The sequence below is a fragment of the Myotis myotis genome, unplaced genomic scaffold (genome assembly GCF_014108235.1).
Source record: "Myotis myotis isolate mMyoMyo1 unplaced genomic scaffold, mMyoMyo1.p scaffold_m19_p_11, whole genome shotgun sequence".
In the NCBI taxonomy this organism is placed as follows: Eukaryota; Metazoa; Chordata; class Mammalia; order Chiroptera; family Vespertilionidae; genus Myotis; species Myotis myotis.
The window spans coordinates 47,420,386-47,431,971 of NW_023416315.1; the positions used below are offsets into that span (position 1 = coordinate 47,420,386).

At 50.1% G+C, this 11,586-nt stretch overlaps 4 non-coding genes across 4 annotated transcripts; all 4 read left to right on the forward strand.

The window, feature by feature from the left end:
- The first annotated feature begins 1,683 nt into the window (after positions 1-1,683).
- Positions 1,684-1,755, forward strand: TRNAC-GCA. The gene has a single exon. It is a non-coding gene; the product is annotated as a tRNA-Cys (tRNA).
- A 1,019-nt stretch (positions 1,756-2,774) lies between these two features.
- Positions 2,775-2,846, forward strand: TRNAC-GCA. The gene has a single exon. It is a non-coding gene; the product is annotated as a tRNA-Cys (tRNA).
- Positions 2,847-6,112: 3,266 nt separating this feature from the next.
- TRNAC-GCA lies at positions 6,113-6,184 on the forward strand. Its single transcript has one exon. It is a non-coding gene; the product is annotated as a tRNA-Cys (tRNA).
- Positions 6,185-10,832: 4,648 nt separating this feature from the next.
- On the forward strand, positions 10,833-10,904 carry TRNAC-GCA. The gene has a single exon. It is a non-coding gene; the product is annotated as a tRNA-Cys (tRNA).
- The last annotated feature ends 682 nt before the right edge of the window (positions 10,905-11,586 follow it).

The window sequence follows — 11,586 nt, forward strand, 5'->3', positions numbered from 1 at the left end:
TCAGCCCTCTGTCTTCAGGAAGGTAGAAGTGCCCTTAATTCCCATTTTCAGATGTTATGGAATGAAAGGCAGGGGGGTTAAATGACTTGCCCAAGTTCTCATGGAGATGAACTATGAATTGGCCTCTGCTCCTCGCTGTCTTGCCCTTCACATGGCACCAGAGCCTGCAGGAAGTTCTGTCTCTGTGAGGCTGTTACTGCTTCCCTGGGGTTAAGGAGACTTTGGCCACTAGGCTGGGCCTCTAAGCAGGGGTGGCAGGACAGGGAGGTGTGCAGCACGCAGGGCCTGGCCGAGGTATCCCTACATCAGAGGTCCCTCCAACCCAGTTCAGCTCCGACATGGAGCCGGGGTTTGCTCTTATGTGGGGTTCAAATGAACTCCGAGGGTTTGGGGCATGAGGTCCTCATGGGCCTTGGGTGGGATCTGTGGTATTAGCAGCTTTCAAAGAAGAATCGAGTAGTGACTTTCTTGTGTCCCACCCTCTCTGTAAGCTTTCCAGACGCATCAGGGGAGAGCTCTGCTCCTCCCTCAGCCAGGTCAGGCCTTGCTCTGGGGGCTGCTTATGCTCCCTCTGCTGCAAACAGTGGACCAGACAGTTTGGGGCAAGGCTGCTTCATTTACTGGATGCTTCCCAGTGGCTCCTCCTGCAGGAATTCTAGGAAAGGTGTAGATGGGTCTCCTTCACTAGGACTGGGCTTGGAGTTTTAACACGTTCCTCTGGGGATTCTGATGCCAGTTCATGTTGGAGAACCAAGGCTTAGGGGAGCACAGGAAGTTTGAAATCATCTCCAGGCTGAGTAAACCAGCCCATGTGGTCCTGGACCATCCTCAGTATTTCTGGACAAAAGATCTACGTCCCAAAAGTCCCATGAGCAACGTAGACACCCCGGGGGACTGCTTCCATGTAGAGGGGAGATGGAGTGGGTGGCACGGGGAAGGCTTGAGAGCACTCAAAACCTTTCTGGCTTTTCCATCTATGAGTAGGGTGAGGGGGTCGTGCTCTCTGTGGCTGTGTCCCACATGCCTATGAGCCTTTCAGATGAGAGGACAGCCTCCTTGCTGGCTACCTGCCCATTCTCCCTGCTCTCACACAGCTGCCTGCCTCTGCTGTGCAGTGTCCTCCAGGCCCTGGGGGCTCACAAGCAAGTTACCAGGGTTCCACCCCCTCCTCATATCAGTTTTCTCCTTGAGAGGGAGTTGGGCTGGTTCACGTTTTCCCCCACCATGTTGATCATCTTGAGTGGATAAAAGGGTTTGAGTAGGTGAAGCACATGGTGGAAAGGGAGAAAGGGACCTTCTGTCTCAGGGTGTGGTGTCCTGGCCAGACCTGCTCCTCTATCCATGTAGACTTTACTACCCACCAGTGCCCAAGTAGGAGAGAGTAGTGGGGACCTGGGCTCTCTTAGGCTGGGAAAGCAATGACTGCCCACTGTAGAGCAGACAGAAACAGATGGCATAGGAAAGTGGAGCCAGAGAGGGAGAAAATGGAAGCAGGAAGGTGAGTCTGGCACATAGAAGGTGGTCAGCAGGTGTTTACAGGTGGAGGAGTGAGCAAGTGATGACAGTGGGAGCCAGGATGTCATAGGGCAGGCTGCCTGCTCCCAGAGGCGGGGCTGTAGGATTCCAGAAATAGGAGTCAGGTGCACAGTTGAAGAGGTGTAATTAAGGTTCATAAGCAGGTGTGGGGGTATAGCTCAGGGGTAGAGCATTTGACTGCAGATCAAGAGGTCCCCGGTTCAAATCCGGGTGCCCCCTTCCTCAACTTACTTTTAGTTGAAGTGCTAAATAAAGAGCCAAATGATTGCTCTTGTCACCCATAGTAGCCCCTGGCCCCGATGGCTCCTCACTCCCATATCAACTGTGTTGTGTTCTATGGCCAGTAGTGTGCTCTGTTGCTCCCTGGGCCTGGGTTCTGTTATGGCCAAACTGTACTACAATTAGACAACACAAGGGTGCTTGTGAGGATTCAATGAGGTCATGGCTTGTCATGCTGTGTGTCATAGGCCTGCTTCCAGTGACAATGGCCGAGTCCCACTCCTGCCTTAGCTGGAAGCCAAAATGTTTCTCAGGTCAATGAGCCCACATGTGTGACATCATCTCAAGCCTCCCTGAGCTCCAGACATGCCTGACCCACTTTTCCCTTTGTTCTTCCTCCTCCCTTGACCTGAAATCCTCTCCAGCTTCTTGTGGCAAACTCCCCCTTGTCCTTCTCCCCCAGCAAGACCTTTCTGACTCTCCAGGCAGGCCAGCTCCTCACTCTCTGCTCCCACGCCTCTCTTCTTGGGCTTCTGCCACTCTTGTGCAAAGTCTTTGCTTCATGATTTTGTCTCCTATTGGAACAAGGACAATGTTTAAGTCTCTGTGTCCTCAACATGGATGACAGGACCTGGACCTCACATGCTCTGTGTTTGTTGAGTGACTGAATGAGTGGAACAAGGAGCACCCTTCTTGAGACCTTAGAATAGGGACGAGGCTCTCCCGGCACTGAGTGTGAGGTTTACTGAGGACCAGAAACTGACCATGATTGTTCTGATAAGTATGTGCTGGTTTAGGTAGAAACACTATTGTAGACTCAAATGGACTTCCAAGGTGTTAAGGCTGGTGCTGTTATCATGACCTGAAGAAGAGTAAGGCTGAAGACAAGACAGTGAACTACAGTGAGAAGAGTTGCGATGTTCTGGGCCATGCAGAAAAAACAGCGACATGTAGACAGGCAGCTATCCTAGATGCAGTGCCATGAGTGAAAGAGTGCTAATGAAATATTATATGTAAGTGGGGGTATTGCTCAGTGGTAGAGCATTTGACTGCAGATCAAGAGGTCCCTGGTTCAAATCCAGGTGCCCCCTACTTCTTTGACCCTTTTAGTTACTGAGGCTGGTGCTGAAATTTCTGTCTCTTCCTTCCAACTTTGACTATTAAATGTTATAAAAATTTCAGATTTGGATCAGCACCAGCTCCACGCATCCTCCCCTGACCATCATCCAGACAGCGCCCACTGTGGGCACATTAAACTGAAGAGACTGATGAAGTGAGCCCAGACCCCCAGGACCGGGACTCTTGCCCTTCATGGCTTGTGTGGAGACTTCCTTTTCTTTCTCTTTACACATTCATTTTCTCAACCTCACTGTAATTTCCAGAAAGAGACTGACCCCTTCTTCTTGTTGCTACCACTTGTGAAATTTGGAATTACATCTTCCTACTTCCCAGGGGTGACTGCAAGGATTTGAGAACCATGTCAAAAGTGAAGGCTCTGGCCCAGCCGGTGTGGCTCAGTAGATGAGCGTCAACCCATGAACAAAGAGATCACAGTTTGATTCCTGAACAGGGCACATGCCCGGGTTGCAGGATCAATCCCCAGTGTGGGGTGTGCAGAGGCAGCCAATCAATGATTCTCTCATCATTGATATTTGTATCTCACTCTCATTCTCCCTTCCTCTATGAAATCAATAAAATATATTTTAAATGTCAGAAGAAAAGTGAGACCCCCCAGAAAGGTCTTCTGTGGCAGGCGGAGTGGCGTGATTGGTATGGGTATGTTGTACCCGTTAGTTACTCCAGAACGACCTCTGAGGATGAGCACTGGCTTAGGGAAGGAAAATCACAGAAGATGTGTCTGTACCAGGAGAGGGGACCAGAACCCAGGGGCCCTGCCCTTGGATCCTTTTTGCCTCTGGTCCATGCCTTTTCTCTGAAGCAAACAGAATGGAGACGCTTTTGCCTTTGCCCAGCAATGCCCTTATTCGGTCATGGGTGTCGAGTAAGACTCCCTCCACGTTCTGTGTGGAGTAGGGTTCGGTGTCTGAAAGAGGAGCCGCACAACAAATGAGAGAAAAAGACACGAGATAATTTTGCAATATTGGGGGACCAGGGGGGAAAGTCCGGAAGGACTTCCTCCCATGCTCAGGCCGCTCCAATCTTTTATTGATCTGGAGTAGCCCTTAGGGTAAGGAGGTTTCAATGACACACAGATCAGCAGACAATTTCCAGGAATAGACAAAGTATCTGATTAGCTCATCAATAGATTTCCGGGAGTATCTGATTAACAATAATCAACAAGGATCTACATAAGTATCTAAGGAATTAAGTGAACTAAGGTGGGGATGCTTCAACTATTATTACCTAAATTAACTGAGTGGCTCCTAGATTAACTGGGTGGTGCACAGCCCTGACCTTTGCTAGGACTTTCAAGCGCTGACCTTTACTAGGACTTTCAAGGGCTACTAGCTTTTGTGGGGTCTCTGTCTAAACTCAGCTAGTGAAGACAATGAATGGACTCTGGCAATGGGGAGTAGCGACTGGAGCTGATTTGAAGTATTTTACATCCCTGTCCCTGGGTAAGAGGCTGGCCCTAAATCCTTGGTTTTCTTCCTTTATTGAATCCAAAGAGCCTTGTGGGTCTGAGTGCTGGCAGCACTTTGAGATCATTTATCAGCCCTCTGTCTTCAGGAAGGTAGAAGTGCCCTTAATGCCCATTTTCAGATGTTAAGGATTGAAAGGCAGGGAGGTTAAATGACTTGCCCAAGGTCTCATGGAGATGAACTTTGAATTGGCCTCTGCTCCTCGCTGTCTTGCCCTTCATGGGGCACCAGAGCCTGCAGGAAGTTCTGTCTCTGTGAGTGCTGTTTCTGCTTGCCTGGGGTTAAGGAGCCTTTGGCCACTAGTCTGGGCCTCTAAGCGGGGGTGGCAGGACAGGGAGGTGTGTACCAGGCAGGGCCTGGCTAAGGTACCCCTACATCAGAGGTCCCTCCAACCCCAGCTCAGCTCAGACATGGAGCCGGGGTTTGCTCCTGCGTGGGGTTGAAATGAGCTCTGAGGTTTTGGGGCATGAGGTCCTCATGGGACTTGGGTTGGACTTGTTGTCTTAGCAGATTTCAAAGAATAATCGAGCAGTGTCTTTCTTGTGTCCCACCCTCTCTGTAAGCTTTCCAGACACATCAGGGGAGAGGTCTGCTCCTCCCTCAGCCAGGTCAGGCCTTGCTCTGGGGGCTACTAATGCTCCCTCTGCTGCAAACAGTGGAACAGACAGTTTGGGGCAAGGCTGCTTCATTTACTGGATGCTTCCCAGTGGCTCCTCCTGCAGGAATTCTAGGAAAGGTGTAGATGGGTCTCCTTCACTAGGACTGGGCTTGGAGTTTTAACACGTTCCTCTGGGGATTCTGTTGCCAGTCCATGTTGGAGAACCAAGACTTAGGGGAGCACAGGAATTTTGAAATCATATCCAGGCTGAGTAAACCAGCCCATGGGGTCCTGGACCCTCCTCAGTATTTTTGGACAAAAGACCTACTTCCCCAACGCCCTGTGAGCAACAGAGACACCCAGGGGACTGTTTCCGTGTAGGGGGGAGATGGAATGGGTGGCACTGGGAAGGCTTGAGAGCGCTCAGTAGCTTTCTTGGCTTTTCCATCCATGCGGAGGGTGAGAGGGTCACGCTCTCTCTGGCTGTGTCACACACGCCTATGGGCCTTTTAGATGAGAGGACAGCCTCCTTGCTGGCTGCTTCCCCATTCTCCCGGCTCTCACAGCTGCCTGCCTCTGCTGTGCAGTCTCCTCCAGGCCCAGGGGGCTCACAAGCAAGTTACCAGGGTTCCAACCCCTCCTCAAATCAGTTTTCTCCTTGAGAGGGAGTTGGGCTGGTTCACGTTTTCCCCCACCATGTTGATCATCTTGAGTGGATGACAGGGGTTGAGTGGGTGAAGCAGATGGTGGAAAGGGAGAAAGGGGCCTTCGGTCTCAGGGTGTGGTGTCCTGGCCAGACCTGCTCCTCTACCTATGTAGACTTTACTGCCCCCCAGTGCCCTAGTAGGAGAGGGCAGAGGGGGCCTGGGCTCTCTTAGGCTGGGAAAGCAATGACTGCCCACTGCAGGGCTTACAGAACCGGTTGGTAGAGGGAAGCTGGGCCAGAAAGGAAGAAAATGGAAGCAGACAGGATGAGCCTGGCGCATAGAAGCTGGTCAGCATGTGTTTACAGGTGGATAAATGAGCAAGTGATGACAGTGAGAACCAGGATGTCATAGGTCAGGCTGCCTGCTCCCAGAGGCAGGGCTGTAGGATTCCATAAACAGGAGTCAGGTGCACAGTTGAAGAGGTGTAATTAAGGTTCATAAGCAGGTGTGGGGGTATAGCTCAGGGGTAGAGCATTTGACTGCAGATCAAGAGGTCCCCGGTTCAAATCCGGGTGCCCCCTTCCTCAACTCACTTTTAGTGTGAAGTGCCAAATGAATGCTATTACCCTATAGTGGCCCCTGCCCCCCAATGGCTCATCACTCTCAGGTTGACTGTGCTGTGTTCTAGGGCCCGTAATGTGCTCTGGTGCTCCCTGGGCCTGGGTTCTGTTCTGGCCAAACTATGCTGCAATTAGACAACACAAGGGTGCCTGTGAAGATTAAATGAGGTCATGGCTTGTCATGCTGTGTGTCATAGGCCTTCTTCCAGTGAAAAGGCCAAGTCCCACTCCTGGGAACCCAGGGGCCCTGACCTTGGATCTTTTTTACCTCTGGTCCCGGCCTTTTCTCTGAAGCAAACATAATGGAGACACTTTTGCCTTTGCCCAGCATTTGACCAGCAATGCCCTCTTATTCTGGCCTAGGGAGGAGCGACTAGAGCTGATTTGAAGTATTTTACGTCCCTGTCCCTGGGTAAGAGGCTGGCCCTAAATCCTTGGTTTTCTTCCTTTATTGAATCCAATGAGCCTTGTGGGTCTGAGTGCTGGCAGCACTTTGAGATCATTTATCAGCCCTCTGTCTTCAGGAAGGTAGAAGTGCCCTTAATGCCCATTTTCAGATGTTAAGGATTGAAAGGCAGGGAGGTTAAATGACTTGCCCAAGGTCTCATGGAGATGAACTATGAATTGGCCTCTGCTCCTCGCTGTCTTGCCCTTCACGGGGCACCAGAGCCTGCAGGAAGTTCTGTCTCTGTGAGTGCTGTTTCTGCTTCCCTGGGGTTAAGGAGCCTTTGGCCACAAGGCTGGGCCTTTAAGCAGGGGTGGCAGGACAGGGAGGTGTGTAGCAGGCACGGCCTGGCCGAGGTACCCCTACATCAGATGTCCCTCCAACCCCAGTTCAGCTCGGCCATGGAGCCTGGGTTTGCTCCTGGGTGGGGTTAAAATGAACATCAAGGGTTTGGGGCATGTGGTCGTCATGGGACTTGGGTTGGACCTGGGGTATTAGCAGCTTTCAAAGAATAACCGAGCAGGAGAAACCAAGATGGGGGCATAGGTAAACACCGGAAATTGCTGCCTCGCACAACAACTTCAAAAATACAACTAAAAGACAAAACGGACATCATCCAGGACCCCAGGAAGGCTGGTTGAGTGGAAATTCTACAACTAGGAGGAAAGAGAATAGCACTGAGACTCAGAGGAGGTGCGGAAGTAAAGTGCAGAGGTACGGAGGCGCACGCCTAAAGGGCTGGCAGCTGAGGACTGTGCAGGTGTAAAGGGCTGGTGGCTGAGGATGAGGTTGTCTTTTTCAGTTGGGAGGGAGTCTCAAGCTCCCGACTGCTCTGAACTCCAGTTCAGGTGAGTCTCTGGGAACCCAGACTCATACGGGGAGAAACTGGACTGTCTCGCAGCAGGCAGAACTCGAGGGCGGCTTTCTCTCAGAGATGCTTGCAGCGATTACCGGGACACTGAGACGCAGGGCCTCTTAGGGTAGGATTGGGGAGCAGCCGTAGCTGCTTGCTCCGCCCTGTTGATCCCCTGAGACCCTGCTCCACCCAAGCTGTGCACAGAGGCTTTTGCATATGAAAGGCCTGGCCCTTTGCAACCTGAAAATTACCTTACAAACTGCAGCTGGGTCAGAGAGACCCAGAACTTCCAAAAGAAGGTCCAAGGCCCCACAGCAGCTTGCATTGCTTCACAGCTGGGCCTCATCTGGGCACCTCCAAACCCCAAACAAGGAAGAGGAATTTCTCCATAGCTCCTGCTGGGTAGCCTCAGGCAGAGGCTAAATTAGCACTTCCTTAGAGACCCAAGAGCCAGGGTACCCAGTGGTCAGAGTGGGACCATCCAGATTACAACTCCTCAGATCCATAAGGGACATACTCAGGGGGCAGACTCAGTGAGCACCAAAGCCCCACTGAAGCAAGTCTTGCCCTGGAAGAGTGTCGCCAGCTCAGAAGTTCTCCCACTGCAGACACAGCCGATTCTCACAGCCAATTGGCCTGGAGGTCAATTCCTCCAAGTGATACCTATGACAATCAAGACTTAACTACAACAAGACTGTGCACAAAGCCCACAAGGGGTGCAACAAGAGTGTCCACCTCAGGTAATTGGGGAGGCTGAGCCACTGGGCCCTATAGGACACCTAGCACACAAAGCCACTATATCAACACATGGAAGTATAAAAAATATGGAGACAAAGAAACAAGTCACAAATGACAGAAATGGAGGAAAGCAAACTACTGGATATAGAGTTCAAAACCACACTTTTAAGGTTTTTCAAGAATTTTCTAGAAACCGCCGATAAATGTAGTGAGACCCTCAAGAAATCTAGTGAGACCCTCGACGTTATGAAAAAGGACCAACTAGAAAGTAAGCATACACGGACTGAAATAACGTATATTATACAGACTCCCAACAGCAGACTAGAGGAGCGCAAGAATCAAGGCAAAGATTTGAAATGCGAAGAAGCAAAAAACACCCAACCAGAAAAGCAAAATGAAAAAAGAATCCGAAAATACGAAGATAGTGTAAGGAGTCTCTGGGACAACTTCAAGCGTACCAACATCCGAATTATGGGGATGTCAGAAGAAGAGAGAGAGTAAGATATTGAAAACCTATTTGAAGAAATAATGACAGAAAACTTCCCCTACCTGGTGAAAGAAATAGACTTACGAGTCCAGGAAGCAAAGAGATCCCCAAACAAAAGGAATCCAAAGAGGACCACACCAAGACACATCATAATTAAAATGCCAAGAGCAAAAGACAGAGAGAATCTTAAAAGCAGCAAGAGAAAAAAAGTCAGTTACCTACAAGGGAGTACCCATACGACTGTCAGCTGATTTCTCAACAGAAACTATGCAAGCCAGAGGGGAGTGGCAAGAAATATTCAAAGTGATGAATACCAAGAACCTACAACCAAGATTACTTTACCCAGCAAAGCTATCATTCAGAACTGAAGGTCAGATAAAGAGCTTCACAGATAAGAAAAAGCTAAAGGAGTTCATCACCACCAAACCAGTATTATATGAAATGCTGAAAGGTATCCTTTAAGAAGAGGAAGAAGAAGAAAAAGGTAAAGATACAAATTATGAACAACAAATACACATCTATCAACAAGTGAATCTAAAAATCTAGTGAATAAATAATCTGATGAACAGAATAAACCGGTGAATATAATAGAATCAGGGGCATAAAAAGGGAGTGGACTGATTATTCTCGGGGGGGAGGGGGGAAGGGTGTGGGAGGTGTGGGAAGAGACTGGACAAAAATTGTACACCTATGGATGAGAACAGTGGGTGGCCGGGAAAGGGCAGAGGGGGGGTGGGAACCAGGTGGAAGGGAGCTATGGGGGGGAAAAAGAGGAACAACTGTAATAATCTGAACAATAAAGATTAAATTTTTTAAATAAAGAATAACCGAGCAGTGACTTTCTTTCATCCCACCCTCTCTGTAAGCTTTCCAGACACATCAGGGGAGAGCTCTGCTCCTCCCTCAGCCAGGTCAGGCCTTGCTCTGGGGGCTGCTTATTCTCCCTCTGCTGCAAACAGTGGACCAGACAGTTTGGGGCAAGGCTGCTTCATTAGCTGGATGCTTTCCGGTGGCTCCTCCTGCAGGAATTCTAGGAAAGCTGTAGATGGGTCTCCTTCACTAGGACTGGGCTTGCTGTTTTAACACATTCCTCTGGGGATTCTGAGGCTTGAGAGCCCTCAGTACCTTTCTTGGCTTTTCCATCCATGCGGAGGGTGAGGGGGTCGCTCTCTCTCTGGCTGTGAACCACACGCCTATGATCCTTTCAGATGAGGGGACAGCCTCCTTGATGGCTGCCTCCCCATTCTTCCTGCTCTCACACAGCTGCCTCTCTCTACTGTGCAGTTTCCTCCAGGCCCTACGGCAGTGATGGCCAACCTATGACACGATGGCAAATTCATTTTTTTGGTTGATTTTTCTTTCTTAAATGGCATTTAAATATATAAAATAAATATCAAAAATATAAATCTTTGTTTTGCTATGATTGCAAATATCAAACAATTTCTATATGTGACACGGCACCAGAGTTAAATTAGGGTTTTTCAAAATGCTGATACGCTGAGATCAAAAGGTTCGTCATCACTGCTCTAGGGGATCACAAGCAAGTAAACAGGGTTCCACCCCCTCCTCAAATCAGTTTTTCCTTTGAGAGGGAGTTCGGCTGGTTCACCTTTTTCCTCCACCGCGTTGATAATCTTGAGTGGATGACAGGGGTTGAGTGGGTGAAGCAGATGGTGGAAAGGGAGAAAGGGGACTTCTGTCTCAGGGTGTGGTGTCCTGGCCACACCTGCTCCTCTATCCATGTAGACTTTACTGCCCCCCAGTGCCCAAGTAGGAGAGAGTAGTGGGGACCTGGGCTCTCTTAGGCTGGGAAAGCAATGACTGCCCACTGTAGAGCAGACAGAAACAGATGGCATAGGAAAGTGGAGCCAGAGAGGGAGAAAATGGAAGCAGGAAGGATGAGTCTGGCACATAGAAGGTGGTCAGCAGGTGTTTACAGGTGGAGGAGTGAGCAAGTGATGACAGTGGGAGCCAGGATGTCATAGGGCAGGCTGCCTGCTCCCAGAGGCGGGGCTGTAGGATTCCAGAAATAGGAGTCAGGTGCACAGTTGAAGAGGTGTAATTAAGCTTCATGAGCAGGCTTGGGGGTATAGCTCAGGGGTAGAGCATTTGACTGCAGATCAAGAGGTCCCCGGTTCAAATCCGGGTGCCCCCTTCCTCAACTCACTTTTAGTGTGAAGTGCTAAATAAAGAGCCAAATGATTGCTCTTGTCCCCATAGTGGCCCCTGGACCCCGATGGCTCCACACTCCCATATTGACTATGCTGTGTTCTATGGCCAGTAGTGTGCTCTGGTGCTCCCTGGGCCTGGGTTCTGTTCTGGCCAAACTGTACTGCAATTAGACAACACAAGGGTGCTTGTGAGGATTCAATGAGGTCATGGCTTGTCATGCTGTGTGTCATAGGCCTGCTTCCAGTGACAATGGCCGAGTCCCACTCCTGCCTTAGCTGGAGGCCAAAATGGTTCCAGGCTCCATGAGCCTACATGTGCGACATCACCTGAAGCCTCCCTGAGCTCTGGACATGCCTGACCCACTCTTCCCTTTGTTCTTCCTCCTCCCTTGGCCCGAAATCCTCTCCAGCTTCTTCTGGCAAACTCCTCCTTGTCCATCTCCCCCAGGAAGCCCTTTCTGACTCTCCAGGCAGGCCAGCTCCTCACTCCCTGCTCCCACGCCTCTCTTCTTGGGCTTCTGCCAGTCTTGTTCAAAGTCTTTGCTCCATGATTTTGTCTCCTATTGGAACAAGGACAATTTTTAAGTCTCTGTGTCATCAACATGGATGACAGGACTTGGTACCTCACATGCTCTCCATTTGTTGAGTGACTGACTGACTGAATGA